The sequence below is a fragment of the Bubalus kerabau genome, chromosome 5 (assembly GCF_029407905.1).
Source record: "Bubalus kerabau isolate K-KA32 ecotype Philippines breed swamp buffalo chromosome 5, PCC_UOA_SB_1v2, whole genome shotgun sequence".
NCBI lineage: Eukaryota > Metazoa > Chordata > Mammalia > Artiodactyla > Bovidae > Bubalus > Bubalus kerabau.
In genome coordinates this window covers 54,076,482-54,096,208 of record NC_073628.1, presented here as the reverse complement: position 1 = coordinate 54,096,208, position 19,727 = coordinate 54,076,482, and the positions used below count along the sequence as shown (strand labels likewise).

Below are 19,727 nucleotides of genomic sequence, written 5' to 3'. Positions count from 1 at the left end.
CTAGGTTACAAAAGAGTCAGATACAACATAGCGACTAAATAACAATAGCCACAAAAAGGTGATTATTACTCACGGTCACCTGATCCTGTAGGCTCATCAGTTTTTATCCTTTCTCATTTTAGTACATTTTTATATTTGCATTTTTAATGCAGGTAGAAGCAATAAAGATAGCTTTTATTGGATAAACAGTTCCTTTAACCAAGACAAGTCAGAGGTGAATGATACAGATGAAAATGATGGGCTTTAGATTCAGGCTAGGTTCAATTCCTAGGTTTCCTACTGATTAGGGTTATCATCAGCAAATAAGTTTCCTGATACAAAAGGCAAATAGTAATGCATCTTTCAAAGGTGCCTGTGTGTAAGAAAGATATTATATATAGTATTTCATTTTTAGTGCCTAGCACATGCTTGTCTACATCATTAACTGCCACCATGACTATTTTTATTCCCATTATTATCAATATTTTTTTTATTTAAACTTGAAAGTTGGCTACATTGGCGTCCTAGTTGTGGGAACTCTTAGCTGCAGCATATGGGATCAAGTTCCCTGACCAGGGATGGAACCTAGGCCCCCTGCATTGGGAGCCTGGAGTCTTATCCACTGGCCCACCAGGGAAGTCCCCAACAGGGACTTTTGAAATAGTAAGTGCTGCTACCTGGCATCCCAGTGGGACAGGAGGCTTCTTTTCTGTCCCTTCATTTTAGCCTTGGAGGTAATTTTCAAAGATGCACACTTGAGTCTGTAAATGATCAGTTATTCATGAAAGGGCAAGGTGTTCACTTGGTAAAGCATATCAAATTAACTGTTTAAGTAAGTCAACTCAACTTCCTGAGGCTGAAGTCATCTCTCTGTTGTTTTAGAACAGCCCTCATGCTTGCTGTCAAGTATGAATCAACAAATGTCGTCAGACTTCTTCTTCAGTAAGGTGCTGACATCTTTTCTCAAGATGTTTTTAGGTGGACTGCAGAAGAATATGCTGTTATTAGTGGTTTTAATATGTAAGAGTTCACATTAAAATGCCAGTTCTCACTAAACTGCAGCCAAAAATAATTTTAACTGTTACTTGCTATGTGACCAGTGAGAGTTCCAGTTTGGTGCAGGCAGTTTGGAGAATGGTAGTGAGATGTTCCCCCTCAAGAGCCAAAAGCCAAGCAAAGGCCAATTAGATACTCTTGGCTGTGGGCTCTGGGTGCTTTATCTCAGGACATGTAGACCTTGATCCTTATAAAGCTTGACATTAGCTATTTCATTCCAACTGTGACCTCTTGGTATGGCTTATGAACAGTGTCACAGTTGTGATATTTCTAACTAGTTCTTTGGGTCTTGCAATATTTATTTCAGCAGCAAATCCTGTTTTCCCTTGAGGGCTTGCCTCTCTATACACTTCCACTTGAATTTTCCAAGAACCCAGAGGATTCCCTAAGATCAACGAAACAGTCCTCTTCCACAAGTCATTTGGAGGGGAGAAAATAGTTCCTTGTCATCATTCTGTTCCTTGCATTGATTATACTGCTGCAGCACTGCTGCTACAGCTGGTCTTGACAGGGTCTGCTTGGCAGCTGGATCTGGAGTCTGGATGTGGCTCTATAAAGACCTTTAATAAAATCATTTTAAAAGAAAAAAAAAACTCATCCTGCAGTGGGCTCATGATTGACCTTTGCTCTCAGGCTGCCCCTCTGGGTCCAGGTTCCCCAGCCTTTAAGGTGATGCACACGTCGACTTCAGAGTGAGAGCTCCTTTGTTCTCATATGTATACTTGTCGCTCAGTCACTGCTGCAAACAAAGCTCCAGCACCCAGTTCAGGCAGCTGGGCCACCTAGCTTCCCCCCTCACTCAGATACCTTATGTGGAGCCCACATGGAAGCCTAGATCTTCACAGTGAGGTGCCCTTGAGGCTCTTATTTATCTTTTCTTCTATCAGATGTCAGGGGGGACCATTTTAGGCTGTCAGAGAGGGTCAAGTGCTCATGCAGGGATTGAGCAGACTTCCCTTTCTCCTTTGTATCTAGACTTGAACCTCAAGGCGGCTTTCTATCCTGTAGGGGCACCTTTTCTTAGGTCACAGGTTCCCTGTCATCCTTCCCAAAGTAGTGGGTGCCAGCTTGCCTGAGATTCCCTAATTATGCTTGGCCCCTCATGGGATCTCTTTCCTGTAATAATGAAAATCTTCCAACGGATTTCTGTCTGCCTCCACCTTAAATGTTTTCAGAATCTGCCCCATAAGGAACGCATTCAGCAGAAATCCCTAAATCTCAAGTAAGATAGTTGGAATTCAGAGAGGTAAGCCCTGTCTAGAACTTGCCAGTACCCACTATAAGAGTAGGGATATGTCTTCCAAGTGAATTGGAGAGGAGCATGAAGATTAAACATCATTGTCAGAAAGATCTGCTGGTTCAGAGTTTGAGTAGGTAGATAAGGAAGAGTAGTGTCCAGGCCAGGTCTTGATTGTGATTAGGTTTCTGCTCTTGGTGTAATTAGCTGCAATAATGGGGGATCATTATGTTCTCTAATGTAGTGAATTCACATGTTATAAATAAATTTAGGTGTACATTATCTAAAAGCTGAGATTCCCTAAATTAAAAACCACAAAGAACAGCTAATCACCAGAATTAATAACAGTTTCATGCAACACTTGAATGATAAACGTATGAAAAAGGACACATTGGGATTTACTTGGGATTCCAAAGTAGTTACAGCAATAAAGTTGGAGATGAAATTATTCCACTCTTTGGCTGTTTCTGCAAGCATTTTGGGCATATATTATCTCATTACATCCTATTAATCCTCTTTTGAAATAAGGTAGTAATATCCCAGTTGTGTAGAGGAAGACTTTGAACTGAAAAGAAACAACTCCTCCAGGAACAAAGAGCAGTTGGTTATAGAGGTAGGATTTACAAGCTCGAGAGATTTTTCGTATGCCAAGCTAAATCTAGTTAATTATTGGAGCTGTACTGCCCTGAGTTCATGACTATATCATCTTCCTTTTCTTTTTCCTTTCAGTTCAGTTGCTCAGTCGTGTTCGACTCTTTGGGACCCCATGAACCATAGCACGCCAAGCCTCCCTGTCGATCACCAACTCCCAGGGTTTACCCAAAATCATGTCCACTGAGTCGGTGATGCCATCCAACCATCTCATCCTCTGTTGTCCCCTTCTCCTTCTGCCTTCAATCTTTCCCAGCATCAGGGTCTTTTCAAATTAGTCTTCTCTTTGCATCAGGTGGCCAAAATATTGGAGTTTCACCTTCAACATCAGTTCTTCCATTGAACACCCAGAACTGATTTCCTTTAGGATGGACTGGTTGAATCTCCTTTCAGTCCAAGGGACTCTCAAGAGTCTTTTCCAAGACTGCAGTTCAGAAGCATGAATTCTTCTGTGCTCAGCTTTCTGTATAGTCCAACTCTCACATCCATACATGACTACTGGAAAAACCATAACCTTGACTAGATGAACCTATGTTGAGAAAGTAATGTCTCTGCTTTTTAATATGCTAAGTTGGTCTAACTTTCTTTCCAAGGAGTAAGCGTCTTTTAATTTCCTGGCTACAATCACCATCTGCAGTGATTTTGGAGCCCCAAAACACAAAGTCAGTCACTGTTTCCCCATATATTTGCCATGAAGTGATGGGACTGAATGCCATGATCTTAGTTTTCTGAATGTTGAGCTTTAAGCCAACTTGTTCACTCTCTTCTTTCACTTTCATCAAGAGGCTTTTTAGTTCTTCTTCACTTTCTGCCATAAGGGTCGTGTCATCTGCATATCTAAGGTTATTGATATTTCTCCCAGCAATCTTGATTCCAGTTTGTGCTTCATCCACCCTAGTATTTCTCATAATGTACTCTTCATATAAGTTAAATAAGCAGGGTGAATTTATACCTTTACTTTCTCCTTTACTACATGCTAAATAAAAGTTTGTAGAACTTAGAAAGTTGAAATGTATATGACAATTGAAGTTTTAATATTATCTCTGACGTTGTCTAAAACGATCTAAGAATTTGGTAGTTGTTTTTTCATATCAGTGTTAAAATATTATTTATCGCATTTTTAATACATAGCTTTCGCCAACTGATTTCTGAATATAAAGAAAAGAGATCTAAAACTTCTCCTGAAAATAGCAACCCAGGTATGTCATCTGATACCGAATTACTTTCGGTGATTCTACCATAGATAAAGTAGGAATGAGGAAGTTTCAATAATGAAAGAACTATGAAAAAAGTAGTATAAATTACATGTGTATTTTATTTTTAATTAATTTCTTTATACTCTAGTATTCAGAATTATTTAAGAAGTTAATTGTAGGTGATTTAACATCAAAGAGAGTATTATCTGAAAAGAAATCTATCTCTTTAATATGGCCCCTAAAGTCCTATATTGGATCTTTTTGTAAATCAGAAAAAAAAAAATAAGTGAGTATGATGTATATTTCATCTATAGTCATAGTACAGGAGATTGGATGTCTTATGAAAGTGAACTTTCCTTTTTAAAAATGGTTTGCATTTAGTGAGTAATGGCTCAGACGGTAAAGCATCTGTCTACAATGCAGGAGACCTGGGTTCGATCCCTGGGTCGGGAAGATCCCCTGGAGAAGGAAATGGCAATCCACTCCAGTACTATTGCCTGGAAAATCCCATGGACAGAGGAGCCTGGCAGGCTACAGTCCATGGGGTAGCAAAGAGTCAGACAGGACTGAGCAACTTCACTTTCACTTTCACTTTTACTGTGTAGTGATTAGTCTCACTAAAATAGTTACCATCATTAAAACTGGGAACTTGAATAATCCCTTCCTGGTAGGATAAGAAATGATAAACAATAACTGCAAAGCTGAGGCAGTGTGTAGCATAGTAGTGAGAGATTATTTCTGAAAGATACCTACCAATTGTACAGAAGGCAGAAAAGCAATGCCTGGTTGAGAAACAGTTATTTTGCCTATTGTACCAAGCAGGTCTAGATTACCAACTTCATTCCTTACAGATCCAGAGAGAGTGAGATAGGTTGACTTCATTAGGATCAGGTATTTTCTTTTGTGTGTTGGACAATTGTCATGAGAGTACAGTTTTGTAAGAACAAGATGGTCTCTTGCCATCAGTTAAAAGATTATCATAATAGATATTCAAATAGAACAACTTGGGACTCTGCAGGTTCTAATAAAAGCACAAAAATACTTTGCATTAACAAAAACAGCATTAGGTCCACTGGATGTGGCATCCAGCACATTGTACAGGGTATCCAAGGATACCTTAAACTGAGTAGACCTCTATCTAATCAAAGGGGGCTTCCCAGGTGACTCAGTAGTAAAGAATCCACCTGCCAATGCAGGAGATATGGCTTGATCCCTGTGTCGGGAAGATCCCCTGGAGAAGAAAATAGCAACCCATTCCCATATTCTTGCCTGGGAAATCCCATGGACAGAAGGGCCTGGTGAGCTGTAGTCCATGGGATCACAAGAGTCAGACACGATTTGGTGACTGAACCACAAAAACATCTATCAAAGAGCTGTAATTTGGTCTATTACACTAGTCAGAGGAGATACAGAGATGGCAGTGTCTTGGTCTTCAATATGCTCAGAATAGAGTTTTTCTCTGGTTAATTTCTGTATTTTTCTAAAGAAAATTTTCAAAGAAAACATGCTTATTTATTTGTTCATTTGCTCACTAAACAGATACATTTCAAGTGTCTTTTATGTACTAAGCATTGTTCTGATGTCACAGGGTGAAAACGTTTAAAAATCACCGCCCCTGCCCTCCTTGCTCAAGCTTGCAGTGCATCTCTCCCCGTGGAGTCACTGCATGTGAGTCATCCCTCCAGCATCAGATCATGACGGCCCTGGAAAATGTTGTCCAACAGCACCAGAGTCCGTGGTTCCCTCCATCCTTCCCTAACTCCCCTTGTTCATCAGCTTAGGACGTGATGATGTATGCCTTCCAAGCTGAAAAAGCATGATTTATATAAACATTTGCCATGTAATGGGAAGGACTGATATAATGATATCCCTCACGAGTACACAGCACTCTTTGGGCCATCCTGATCTGTGTGGTCCAGATACTCCTGAGCAATGGAAGGAGATAGCCTCAACAGATTCTTTTTAAACATGTTAGTATATATATATACACAGAAGCTGAACTTTTTAAAAAAGATTTTAAAGTTTTTTAAAAAGTTCCATATATATATATGGAACTTTTTAAAAAAGTTCAGCGTCTGTGTACCCTACTTCTCGCTCACCACTACAAGTCTAGTCCCCATTCTCACCACTGAATTGAGCCCCTTTACTCATTTGCCCTCCCCCACCTGCCTTTCAAGAGATTATCCTTTCTAAACCTGGGATCACTACATCTTTCATACTTCTCTTGCCTTTGGAAAGAGGGCCAGGAAGAGAAGACTTTTGTTTCTGATGTTACCTTGCTGTGAGGTTCAGTGCCTTTGACCAAGCTTCCCTGTGATAGGGCGTTTTCATTGTGAACTGAAGAGCCAGAGAAGTAATCATGTCCCAGCAAGACATCTATAGTCTCTATTCAGTGCTCCAGACAATAGAAATCCAGAAATACTATGCTGTTTAAGCGTGCTATTGTCAGCTTATAGTACTTATTGTATTAAGGGTATAGTATCATTTTCTGTCAGGTTCCTGGAGTTTGGTTAGGATTATGGTCATTGTAAACAGCAGTTCTTTTCTTTGTTGTTTTGTTTGGCATTTGATGACTATAAAGGGAAGGAGTGGTTCTTAGGCATTAGTAACCTACGAGTATACTACAACCACTGTTCTCTTCCTCTAGTGTGGCCTCCAGGTGTGGTTTGAAATGAAAACTTTTAAACAAAGCCTCAGTCTTGAGGTTTTAATACTCTGTATTTTTCTTCCATTGATTTAAAATGTATCTTTCTTTTTTCTTTAATAGTGGATGAGAGTTCTGAAGAGGACTCTTCAAAGGAAGTAGGATTTTATGGATGTTTTAAATTATATGTTTAACTAAGGGAACATGGAGAAGAGAAACTAATGGTTGTTGAGTGTTCTACTCTGGGTTAGACGTGCTTAACATTTGTGACCTCATAGAGTCATCACAGCAGCTTTGTAAAGTAGCTGTGTTCTACTTTTAATTAGGCAACTGTGGTTTCAGGAGGTTAATGAATTGACCCTGGCTAAAATGAGCTGACCTGTGATTTGACAATTGGCCTTCCTGGCTCCCACGTCCACTCCCATGGCCCTCAGCAGAGACTGAGAAGTACCTATGTAGCATATAAGTTAAAGATATAAATTAGTTCTTTGACATGTGTACATTTTAGTTTTCAACATTGTGGGGAAACTCCCTGTAATCCCTTAGCGTAAAGGAGAGAAGTGGTGCCATCTCAGTAAGTGGTATCCCTGCTGACGGACCAAGACTCCCATTTTGGATGGACTCAGATTCGTCTCTGAACCTTGAACAGACAGTGGAGAAGGAAAAGCCTATTCTTCCGCTTTGTTTTAAGTCATCAGGTTTATTCCAGTTTGGGCAAACAAGAATTATTCCAATCCATCAATTTGATTTTCAGTTCAGCAATTAGAACTTTAAGTGAAAAATTATTTTTAGGCTCTGCTGATACACTGGCTGTCACTCTCTGTTATGGAAACTAAGAATGAGTGTTAACTAGATATTTCATAGGTTGGGAGAGATGGATTCAGAAATAGGTAATGAAAAACTGCACCTGGGGATTCAGTGGTTAAGATGGTTAGTAAGACATCTTCCAATGTAGGCAGTGTGGGTTCGATACTCAGTCAGAGAAGCTAAGATCTCACATGACCCAGGCTCAGGCAGCCAAAAGATAAAATAGAAGCACCATTGGAACTAACCCAGCAAAGACTTTAAAAGTGGTCCACATCAGAGAGAGAGAGAGAGAGAGAGAGAGAGAGAGAAGTCGCTCAGTTGTGTCCGACTTTGTGGCCCCATGGACTGTAGCCTACCAGGCTCCTCAGTCCATGGAAGTTTCCAGGCAAGAATAGTGGAGTGGGTTGCCATTTCCTTCTCCAGGTCCACATCAAGAAATCTTTAAAAAAAATAAAAAAAATCTGTTTTAAAACAGGCCACATTTTTTAAAATTTTATTTTATTTTTAAACTTTACAAAATTGTATTAGTTTTATTAATGTCAAGAAAGTTCATTTAATATATTGACAAACTTTCACTTGTTTTTTTTTTTCTTTTTTTCTTCTTTTGTTCAAGGACATGAGGTCACTCATTTTTATTGTATGTTTTTGCTTTAAAGGTTTCCCAACAAACCTGGCATTGATTTAGGGCCTACTCAAATGATGAAGTCTTAGATTTTAAAACCAAGGTAAAGTGTTATGTTGTGAAATTAGTTTTCCTGCTCTGAAATTAGTTTCATGTAATATTTACTCTTATGATTAGACATGAAAGTGACAAATAGATTCAAGGGATTAGATCTGATAAACAGAGTGCCTGAAGAACTATGGATGGAGATTCGTGACATTGTACAAGAGGCAGTTATCAAGACCATGCCCAAGAAAAAGAAAAGCAAAAAGGCAAAATGGTTGTATGAGGAGGCCTTCCAAATACCTGACGAAAGAAGAGAAGCAAAAGGCAAAGGAGAAATGGAAAGGTATACCCATTTAAATGCAGAGTTCCAAAGAATAGCAAAGAGAGATAAGAAAGCCTTTCTCAGTGATGACTGCAAAGAAATAGAGGAAACAATAGAAGGGGAAAGACTAGAGATCTCTTGAAGAAAATTAGAGATACCATGGGAACATTTCATGCAAAGACGGACACCATAAAGGATGGAATGGTATGGGCCTAAGAGAAGCAGAAGATATTAAGATGAGGTGGCAGGAATACACAGAACTCTACCAAAAAGATCTTTATGAGCCAGATAACCAGGATGGTGTGATCACTCACCTAGAGCCAAACATCCTGGAATGCGAAGTCAAGTAGGCCTTAAGAAGCATCACTATGACCAAAGCTAGTGGAGGTGATGGAATTGCAGTTGAGCTATTTCAAATCCTCAAAGATGATGCTGTGAAAGTCCTGCACTCAATATGTCAGCAAATCTGGAAAACTCATCAGTGGCCACAGGACTGGAAAAGGTCAGTTTTCCTTCCAATCCCAAAGAAAGGCAATGCCAAAGAATGTTCAAACTACCACATAATGGCACACATATCACATGCTAGCAAAGTAATGTTCAAAATTTTCTAAGCCAGGCTTCAAGAGTACGTGAACCATGAACTTCAGATGTTCAAGCTGGATTTAGAAAAGGCAGAGGAACCAGAGATGGGAATACCAGACCACCTGACCTGCCTCCGGAGAAATCTGTATACAGGACAAGAGGCAACAGTTAGAACTGGATATGGAACAATAAACTGGTTCCAAATCAGGAAAGGAGTACATCAAGGATATACATTGTCACCCTGCTTATTTAACTTATATGCAGAGTACATCATGCAAAATGCCAGGCTGGATGAAGCACAAGATGGAATCAAGATAGCTAGAAGAAATATCAATAACCTCAGATACGCAGATGACACCACCATGATGGCAGAAATTGAATAAGAACTAAAGAACCTCTTGATGAAAGTGAAAGAGGAGAGTGAAAAAGTTGACTTACAACAAAACATTCAGAAAACTAAGATCATGGCATCTGGTCCCATTACTTCATGGCAAATAGATAGGGAAACAATGGAAACAGTGACAGACATCTTTTTTGGGGGGCTCCAAAATCACTGCAGATGGCGATTGCAGCCATGAAATTAAAAGACGCTTGCTCCTTGGAAGAAAAGCTATGCCCAACCTAGACAGCAGATTGAAAAGCAGGGGCATTACTTTGCAAACATAGTTCTGTCTAGTCTAAGCTATGGTTTTTATAGTAGTCATGTATGGATGTGAGAGTTGGACTATAAAGCAGGCTGAGCACTGAATAATTGCTGCTTTTGAACTGTGGTATTGCAGAAGACTCTTCAGAGTCCCTTGGACTGCAAGGAGATCCAATTAGTCCATTCTAAAGGAAATCAGTCCTTAATATTCATTGAAAGGACTGATGCTGAAGCTGAAACTCCAATAGTTTGGTCATCTGATGCGAGGAACTGACTCATTGGAAAATACCGGTTCTGGGAAAATTTGAAGGCTGGAGGAGAAGGGGATGACAGAGGATGAAATGGTTGGATGGCATCCCCAACTCAATGCACAAGAGTTTGTAAAACCTCTGGGGGTTGGTGATGAACAGGGAAGCCTGGTGTGCTGCAGTCCATGGGATCACAGAGAGTTGCACACAACTGAGCAACTGAACTGAGCTGAACTGATGTTGATATTTTCATAAAATTTGAAGAACAGTGTAGATGCATAAAACTATATTAATAAAATCATATGAAATGGAGGCTTTGCTCATAGTATATCCTTAAGAATACTGATATGTTACTGATCTACTGTATATAAATTCTAAATATATGTGTTTCTCCACATACCTTATTATACTTTTTTTCCCCGTAAAGTTTGTTCTTGACTAGGAATGTCTCACTTTTTCCTTTCTTCTTTCTCTTCTACCTTAAAAAAAATTTTTTTTTAATATTTACTGTTAACCTAATTTTTCCTTGCAGAACACATTTCTTCAGTGTCTGTTATTTCAGTCCATCTCTCTCTGTCTCTATTGTGAACATGTTTGCTTATGGCTGTCTATTTAGAGTGTGGCTTTCATTCATGATCATTGCCCTATGGGTTAAACCTTGTTTTTTCCCTGTTTCATGGAAGCAGCTGAATTTCTTTCCCTGTTTCATTGGTCTCTAGCTGTTTGACAAACAGAAGTAGCTTATCGTGTTTGCAGTTCTAGCCCATCTAAATAAGGTTCTGTTAAAACCTAAACTTTTGTATTTCCCTTCACAAGTGATAATCCATGTATATATTAATCATGGAAGCAAATTTCAAAATATAGCAATTAATTTAAATGTCTTAGTTTTTCAATAGTGCTCTAAACTACCGGTGGAGAAGGCATGGCAACCCACTCCAGTACTCTTGCCTGGAAAATTCCATGGGCGGAGGAGCCTGGTAGGCTGAAGTCCATGGGGTCGCTAAGAGTTGGACACGACTGAGCAACTTCACTTTCACTATTCACTTTCATGCACTGGAGAAGGAAATGGCAACCCACTCCAGTGTTCTTGCCTGGAGAATCCCAGGGACGGCGGGGCCTGGTGGGCTGCTGTCTATGGGGTCGCACAGAGTTGGACACAACTGAAGCAAGCGACTTAGCAGCAGCAGCAGCTAAACTACCGGGGATAAATTATTACTCTAGAACATTTTGGTAGAGAAAGTAATCTAGTGGGTGTCCTAGTATTTGTATAGCAGTCAATTAGGGGTAAGGAGAGGAACATCTGGGGCTTCTGATGTTATCTGTCATAATCCTTTCCCCATGATCAGGTCAGTGACAGAACTGGGATTTGAATCCACATCTGAATGACTCCAGAGCCTGTGCTCTTTATGTTAGATCATAGAGGAACGGGGGATGTTATAATTCTTTTATTCAGGTTAATACTTGTTGTATTCTTCAAGCTCTTATTTTCTTCTCCAGCATATCTTGAAATCAAAGTTAACAAGGCTAATGAAGGCTTCTCAGCAATCCAAGAGAAACAGTAAGTTATTTGAAGACTGTCCTCCTGGTGTTATTCCTTGATTTGAAATGACACATGTTCTCATGTACTCCTGTTTTCACTGTACTAGAAGCAAAATGTGGCATTTTGAGACCAGAGAGTACAACTTTCTCTCAACACAGTAATTCTGATAGTAATGTTGAAGATGTGGTTGAAACATTTCCCAAACCATCACCCTGGTTTGAGGGCATCTGTCATCCTGCCTTCCCATCACCTGAGCCTGTTTCAAAACTTCTCAAGTCTGTAGCAGGCCTTGGTCGTACAAAGGTAAGTTGTTCTGTTTGTAACTCTTCTTTCCCTGTATTTGTTCACATACCAGTCCCCTGATCCTTATGGTGACAAAAAAGATCCCACCGCAGAAATAGAAGCCCTCAAAGTCACAATATGAAATGGCGTGATAATAAAAGCCATACATGTGCATGATTCAGATTTATAAATATTGGCATAAGAAGTATGCCATTATGAAAGAAAAGAATTACAAAGCACTGAGGAAAAACAACTAGATGAATATGAAGCTGGGGAGGAGGATGAAGGGGAAGAATTCCTTTAAGAAGGACAAGATGAATATAAGATGGAATGAGGATGAAGATGAGACAGATATTATACAAACACAACAGAAATAGTGGGGTCAGTCAGACCAGGAACTCTATATTATAAATATGCAAGAAATTATTTCAAATTCAACTTAAGAAGAGAAAGTGAGGTTGTAAAAAAACAATGCTCATACTCTTTTGAAAGACATATAGCTGATTTTTATGAAGAACTTAAAAAAATGTGTTCACTTTTTTTTTTTGGTGGTTGTTTTCGAGGTTGGTGGTGGTTCTTGTTTTTTCGTTGAATTGAAGTGTAGTCAGTTTAAAATAATGTGTAAGTTTCAGGTGTACAGCAATGTGATTTGTTTATACTTGTGTATTTGTGTGTGTGTGTGTGTGTGTGTGTGTGTGTGTGTGTATTTAATATAGTTCCCTCTGGAAGTTTATTTAAATTTGAAGTGATTTCTCTTTAAAAAAAAAATTCTCACTTTGAAATTAATGAAGCGATGTCTTCTATTTATCCTAGCAAAACTTTTGTTTAGAGATAATTCAAGATGAGCCGTGTTTTAGGCCTTTGGATATGTATTATGAACTAAGAATTTCTGGTCCTTCTGTTTCTTATGGTTTCTAACTTCAGTTCAGTCGCTCAGTCATGTCCAACGCTAAATACTTAATGCACTTATTTAATTTATCTTACTGTTTGCTATAACCTTGGTGGATGTTTTAGATCTTTCTGAAAATAAAGAGGAAATACATAAGCATTTTATCTATTCTTTTTACTAAAATTATAATTTATAATTTTATAAATGAAATTCTAAATCTCTCTTCATTAAATGAGAAAATTTCAGCTGCAATAGTCTGAAAGAAGAAATGTAGAAGTATATTTTTTCCTCTGGAGAGATACTGATTTCTTTTTTCTGAATGTCAGCAAATAATTGGTAATTACATACATTAAATGAATGAAATCACGATTTATGCTTTTTTTCTTATATAGGCTACTTGTTATTATTAAATCATAAAGAAAGAAAAATTACCTGCAGAGTTTATAAAATTATCTGTGGAAGATAATTTTTCTTTTAAAAATATCTCTAACAACATGTACATTCCACGTAATTTTTATTGGAGGCTAGTTACTTTACAATATTGTAGTGGTTTTCCCATACACGGACATGAATCAGCCATAGATGTACATGTGTTCCCCATCCTGAACTCCCCTCCCACTTCCCTCCCCATCCCACCCCTCTGGGTCATCCCAGTGCACCAGCCCTGAGCACCCTGTCTCATGCATCGAACCTGGACTGATGATCTGTCTCACATATGATAATATACATGTTTCAGTGCTATTCTCTCAAGTCATCCCACCCTTGCCTTCTCTCATAGAGCCCAAAAGACTGTTCTTTATATCTGTGTCTCTTTTGCTGTCTCACATATAGGGTTATCGTTACCATCTTTCTAAATTCCATATATATGCGTTAGTATACTGTATTGGTGGTTTTCTTTCTGGCTTACTTCACTCTGTATAATAGGCTCCAGTTTCATTCACCTCATTGGCACTGATTTAAATATATTCTTTTTAATGGCTGTCTAATATTCCATTGTGTATATGTACCACAGCTTTCTTATCCATTCATCTGCTGATGGACATCTAGGTTGCTTCCATGTCCTGGCTATTATAAACAGTGCTGCGATGAACATTGGGGTACACGTGTCTCTTTCCCTTCTGGTTTCCTCAGTGTGTATGCCCAGCAGTGGGATTGCTGGGTCGTATGGCAGTTCTATTTCCAGTTTTTTAAGGAATCTCCACACTGTTCTCCATAGTGGCTGTACTAGTTTGCATTCCCACCAACAGTGTAAGAGGGTTCCCTTTTCTCCACACTCTCTCCAGCATTTATTGTTTGTAGACTTTTGGATAACATCCACTCTGACCGACGTGAGATGGTACCTCATGGTGGTTTTGATTTGCATTTTCCTGATAACGAGTGATGTTGAGCATCTTTTCATGTGTTTGTTAGCCATCTGTATGTTTTCTTTGGAGAAATGTCTCTTTAGTTCTTTGGCCCACTTTTTGATTGGGTCGTTTATTTTTCTGGAATGAGGTGCAGGAGCTGCTTCTATATTTTTGAGATTAATTCTTTGTCAGTTGCTTCATTTGATATTATTTTCTCCCATTCTGAAGGCTATCTCTTCACCATCCTTATAGTTTCCTTCATTGTGAAAAAGCCTTTAAGTTTAATTAGGTACCATTTGTTTATTCTTGCTTTTATTTCCATTACTCTGGGAGGTGGGTCATAGAGGACCCTGCTGTGATTTATGTCGGAGAGATATGTTTTCCTCTAGGAGTTTTATAGTTTCTGGTCTTATATTTAGATCTTTAATCCATTTTGAGTTTATTTTTGTGTATGGTGTTAGAAAGTGTTCTTGTTTCATTCTTTTACAAGTGGTTGACCGGTTTTCCCAGTACCACTTGTTAAAGAGAATGTCTTTTGTCCATTGTATATTCTTGCCTCCTTTATCATTGATAAGGTGTCCATAGGTTCATGGATTTATCTCTGGGATTTCTATTTTGTTCAATTGATTTATATTTCTGTCTTTGTGCCCATACCATACTGCCTTGATGACTGTAACTTTGTAGTATAGCCTGAAGTCAGGCAGGTTGATTCCTCCAGTTCCATTCTTCTTTCACAAGATTGCTTTGGCTATTCGAAGATTTTTTGTATTTCCATACAAATTGTAATATTATTTGTTCTAGTTCTGTGAAAAATACCATCAGGAGCTTGATAGCGATTGCATTGAATCTAGAGATTGCTTTGGGTAGTATACTCATTTTCACTTTATTGATTCTTCCAATCCATGAACATGGTATATTTCTCCATTTGTGTCCTCTTTGATTTCTTTCACCAGTGTTTTATAATTTTCTATCTATCTATCTATCTATCTATATGTCTTTTGTTTCTTTAGGTAGGTATATTCTAAGTATTTTATTCTTTTCGTTGCAATGGTAAATGGAATTGTTTTCTTAATTTCTCTTTATGTTTTCTCATTGTTCGTGTATAGGAATGCAAGGGATTTTTTGTGTGTTAATTTGATATCCTGCAACTTTACTATATTCATTGATTAGCTCTAGTAATTTTCTGGTGGAATCTCTAGGGTTTTCTATGTAGAAGATCATGTCATCTGCAAACAGTGAAAGTTTTCTTCTTCTCTTCCAATTTGGATTCCTTTTATTTATTTTTCTGCTCTGATTGCTGTGGCCAAAACTTCGAAAACTATGTTGATTAGTAGTGGTGAGAGTGGGCACCCTTTTCTTGTTCCTGACTTGAGGGGAAATGCTTTCAATTTTTCACCACTGAGGATAAAGTTTGGTGTAAGTTTGTCATATATAGTTTTTATTATGTTGAGGTATGTTCCTTCTGTTCCTGCTTTCTGGAAAGTTTTTATCATAAATGGATGTTGCATTTTGTCAAAGGCTTTCTCTGCATCTGTTGAGATAATCATATAGTTTTTATCTTTCAATTTGTTAATGTGGTGTATTACATTGATTGATTTGTGAATATTGAAAAATCCTTGCATCCCTGGGATAAAGCCCACTTGGTCATGATGTATGATCTTTTTAATATGTTGTTGGATTGTGTTTGCTAGAATTTTGGTAAGGATCCTTGCATCTATGTTCATCAGTGATATTGGCCTGTAGTTTTCTTTGTGTGTGTGTGTGTGTGTGTGGCATCTTTGTCTGATTTTGGTATTAGGGTGATGGTGGCCTCCTAGAATGAGTTTGGAAGTTTACTTCCCTCTGCAATTTTCTGGAAGAGTTTCAGTAGGATAGGTGTTAGCTCTTCTCTAAATTTTTGGTAGAATTCATCTGTGAAGCTGTCTGGACCTGGGCTTTTGTTTGCTGGAAGATTTCTGATTACAGTTTCAATTTCCATGCTTGTGATGGGTCTGTTAAGATTTTCTATTCCTTTCTGGTTCAGTTTTGGAAAGTTATACTTTTCTAAGAATTTGTCCATTTTTTCCAAGTTGTCCATTTTATTGGCATATAGTTGCTGATAGTAGTCTCTTATAATCATTTGTATTTCTGTGTTATCTGTTGTGATTTCTCCATTTTCATTTCTAAGTTTGTTGATTTGATTTTTCTCCCTTTGTTTCTTGATGAGTCTGGCTAGTGGTTTGTCAATTTTACTTATCTTCTCAAAAAAACAGCTTTTAGCTTTGTTTATTATGGTCTCTTTTGTTTCTTTTGCATTTCTTTCTGCTCTAATTTTTAAGATTTATTTCCTTATACTAACCCCAGGGTTCTTCATTTCTTCCTTTTCTAGTTGCTTTAGGTGTAGAGTTAGGTTATTTATTTGACTTTTTTCTTGTTTCTTGAGGTAAGCCTGTATTGCTATGAGCCTTCCCCTTAACACTGCTTTTACAGTGTCCCATAGATTTTGGGTTGTTTGGTTTTCATTTTCCTTCGTTTCTATGCATATTTTGATTTCTTTTTTGATTTCTTCTGTGATTTGCTGGTTATTCAGAACCGTGTTCTTCAGCCTCCATATGTTGGCATTTTTAATAGTTTTTCTCCTGTAATTGATGTCTAATCTTACTGCATTGTGGTTAGAAAAGAGGTTTGGAATTACTTCATTTTTTTTGAATTTACCAAGGCTAGATTTATGACCCAGGATGTGATCTATCCTGGAGAAGGTTCCATGTGCACTTGAGAAGAAAAAGGTGAAATTCATTGTTTTGGGGGTTAAATATCCTATAGATATTATTTAGGTCTAATTGGTCCATTGTATCATTTAAAGTTTGTGTTTCCTTGTTAATTTTCTGTTTAGATGATCTATCCATAGGTGTGAGTGGGGTATTAAAGTCTCCCACTATTATTGTGTTATTGTTAATTTCAGCTTTCATACTTGTTAGCATTTGCCTTACATATTGTAGTGCTCCTATGTTGGTGCATATATATTTATAATTGTTATTTCTTCTTCTTGGATTGATCCATTGGTCATTATGTAGTTTCCTTCTTTGTCTCTTTTCACAGGCTTTATTTTAAACTCTATTTTATCGGATATGAGTATTGCTACTCCTGCTATCTTTTGGTCTCCATTTGCATCAAATAACTTTTTCCAGCCCTTTACTTTCAGTCTGTATGTGTCCCCTGTTTTGAAGTGGTCTTTTGTAGACAACATATATAGGGGTCTAATTTTTGTATCTATTCAGCCAGTCTTTGACTTTTGGTTGGGGCGCTCAACCCCCTTACATTTAAGTTAATTATTGATAAGTATGATCCCGTTGCCATTTACTTTGTTGTTTTGGTTTCAAGTTTATACAGTCTTTCTGTGTTTCCTGTCTAGAGAAGATCCTTTACCATTTGTTGGAGAACTGGTTTGGTGGTGCTGAATTCTCTCAGCTTTTGCTTATCTGTAAAGCTTAATCTGGGTTGTAGGTTTTTCTCTTTCATCACTTTAAGTATGTCATGCCATTCCTTTCTGGCCTGAAGAGTTTCTATCAAAAGATCAACTATTATCCTTATGGGAATCCTCTTGTGTATTATTTGTTGTTTTTCCCTTGCTGCTTTTAATATTTGTTCTTTGTGTTTGATCTTTGTTAATTTGATTAATATATGTCTTGGGGTGTTTCACCTTGGGTTTATCCTGTATGGGACTCTGTGGGTTTCTTGGACTTGGATGACTATTTCCTTCCCCATTTTAGGGAAGTTTTCAACTATTATCACCTTCAGTATTTTCTCATGGCCTTTCTTTTTGTCCTCTTCTTCTGGGGCTCCTCTGACTTGAATGTTGGGGTGTTTAGCATTGTCCCAGAGGTCTCTGAGGTTGTCCTCATTTCTTTTAATTCTTTTTTTCTTTTTTCCTCTCTGCTTCATTTATTTCTACCATTCTACCTTCTACCTCACTTATCCTATCTTCTTCCTCCACTATTCAACTGTTGGTTCCCTCCAGAGTGTTTTTGATCTCATTTATTGCATTATTCATTATTGATTGACTCTTTTTTATTTCTTCTAGGTCCTTGTTAAACATGTCTTGCATTTTCTCAATCCTTGGCTCCAGGATATTTATCTGTAACTCCATTTTGTTTTCAAGATTTTGGATCATTTTTACTATTATTATTCTGAATTCTTTTTCAGGTAGACTCCCTATCTCCTCATCTTTTGTTTGGTTTCATGGATATTTATCATGTTCCTTTACCTGCTGAGTATTTTTCTGCTTTTTCATCTTGTTTAGATTGCTGTGTTTGGGGTGGCCCTTCAGTATTCTGGCAGTTTGTGGTTCCTCTTTATTGTGGAGGTTTCTCGCTGTGGGTGGGGTGGGATGGTTGGCTTGTCAAGATTTCCTGGTTAGGGCATCTTGTGTTGGTGTTCTGATGTGTGGAGCTGGATTTCTTCTGTCTGGAGTGCAATGAAGTGTCCAGAAGTGAATTTTGGGATGTCTATGGGTTTGGTGTGACTTTGGGCAGCCTGTATATTGAAGTTCAGGGCTATGTTCCTGCATTGCTGGAGAATTTGTGTGGCTTGTCTTGCTCTGGAACTTGTTGGCTCTTGGGTGGTGCTTGGTTTCAGTGTAGGTATGGAGGCCTTTGGATGAGCTCTTATCAATTAATGTTCCCAGGAGTCAGGAGTTCTCTGGTATTCTCAGGTTTTGGACTTAAGCCTCCTGTCTCTGGTTTTCAGTCTTATTCTTACAGTAGCCTCAAGACTTCTCCATCTATACAGCACAAATGATAAAACATCTAGGTTAATGATGAAAAGCTCCTCCACAGCGAGGAACACTTGGAGAGGTTCACAGAGTTACATGGAGAAGAGAAGACGGAGAAGGGAGATAGATCTGGTGACCAGGAGTAGGAGAGGGGGAATCAAAAGGGGAGAGAGCAAGCTAGCCAGTAATCAATTCCCTATGTGCTCTCCACAGTCTGGACCCCTTGGAGAGGTTCACAGAGTTACAAAGAGAAGAGAAGAGGGAGGAAGGAGACAGAGGTGACCAGGAGGAGAAAAGGGTGAATGAAAAGGAGAGAGACAGATCTAGGCACTAATCAGGTCCCTAAGTATTCTCCACAGTCTGGAACACACAAAGAGATTCACAGAGTTGGGTAGAGAAAAGAAGGGGGAGGGAGGAGATAGAGGTGACCTGGTGGAGGCAAAGCAGAGTCAAAAAGGAGGGAGAACAATCAAGACAGTAATCACACTCCCAAGTAAAAATGGATACTAAGATTGGGTTCTTAAAGGTACAAAATTAATAACAAATACCAAAAAGCAAAGATTAAAAATCTAAAGTAGTGGTTAGACTCTGAAAAATACGATATTAGAAAAACAAAACAAAGTCACAAAAATTATGAAATATATACATGAAATTTGCTTTAAAAATAGGGTCTTTTTTCCCCAAGGTAATAGTAGGTTATAAAAATGAAAATTAAAGGAGTAATTTCAGGGGACGTTCAGCTTTAAGGAATCCAATATGTTATTCTTTTCTTTTGTGTGCCATTTCTCAAGGATTCTCTATTCCTCATCAGTTGCTGCAGGAATGAGCAGAGCTGCATGCATTTCCTGGGACTGAGATCCTGAGAAAGGGTGACCTGCTTGGTCCCTT

The 19,727-nt window shown here is 38.3% G+C and overlaps 1 pseudogene; it reads left to right on the top strand.

Annotated features, from left to right (window-relative positions):
* LOC129654223 (ankyrin repeat domain-containing protein 26-like) overlaps positions 1 to 19,727 on the top strand; it is a 131,225-nt pseudogene that overhangs the window by 65,983 nt on the left and 45,515 nt on the right.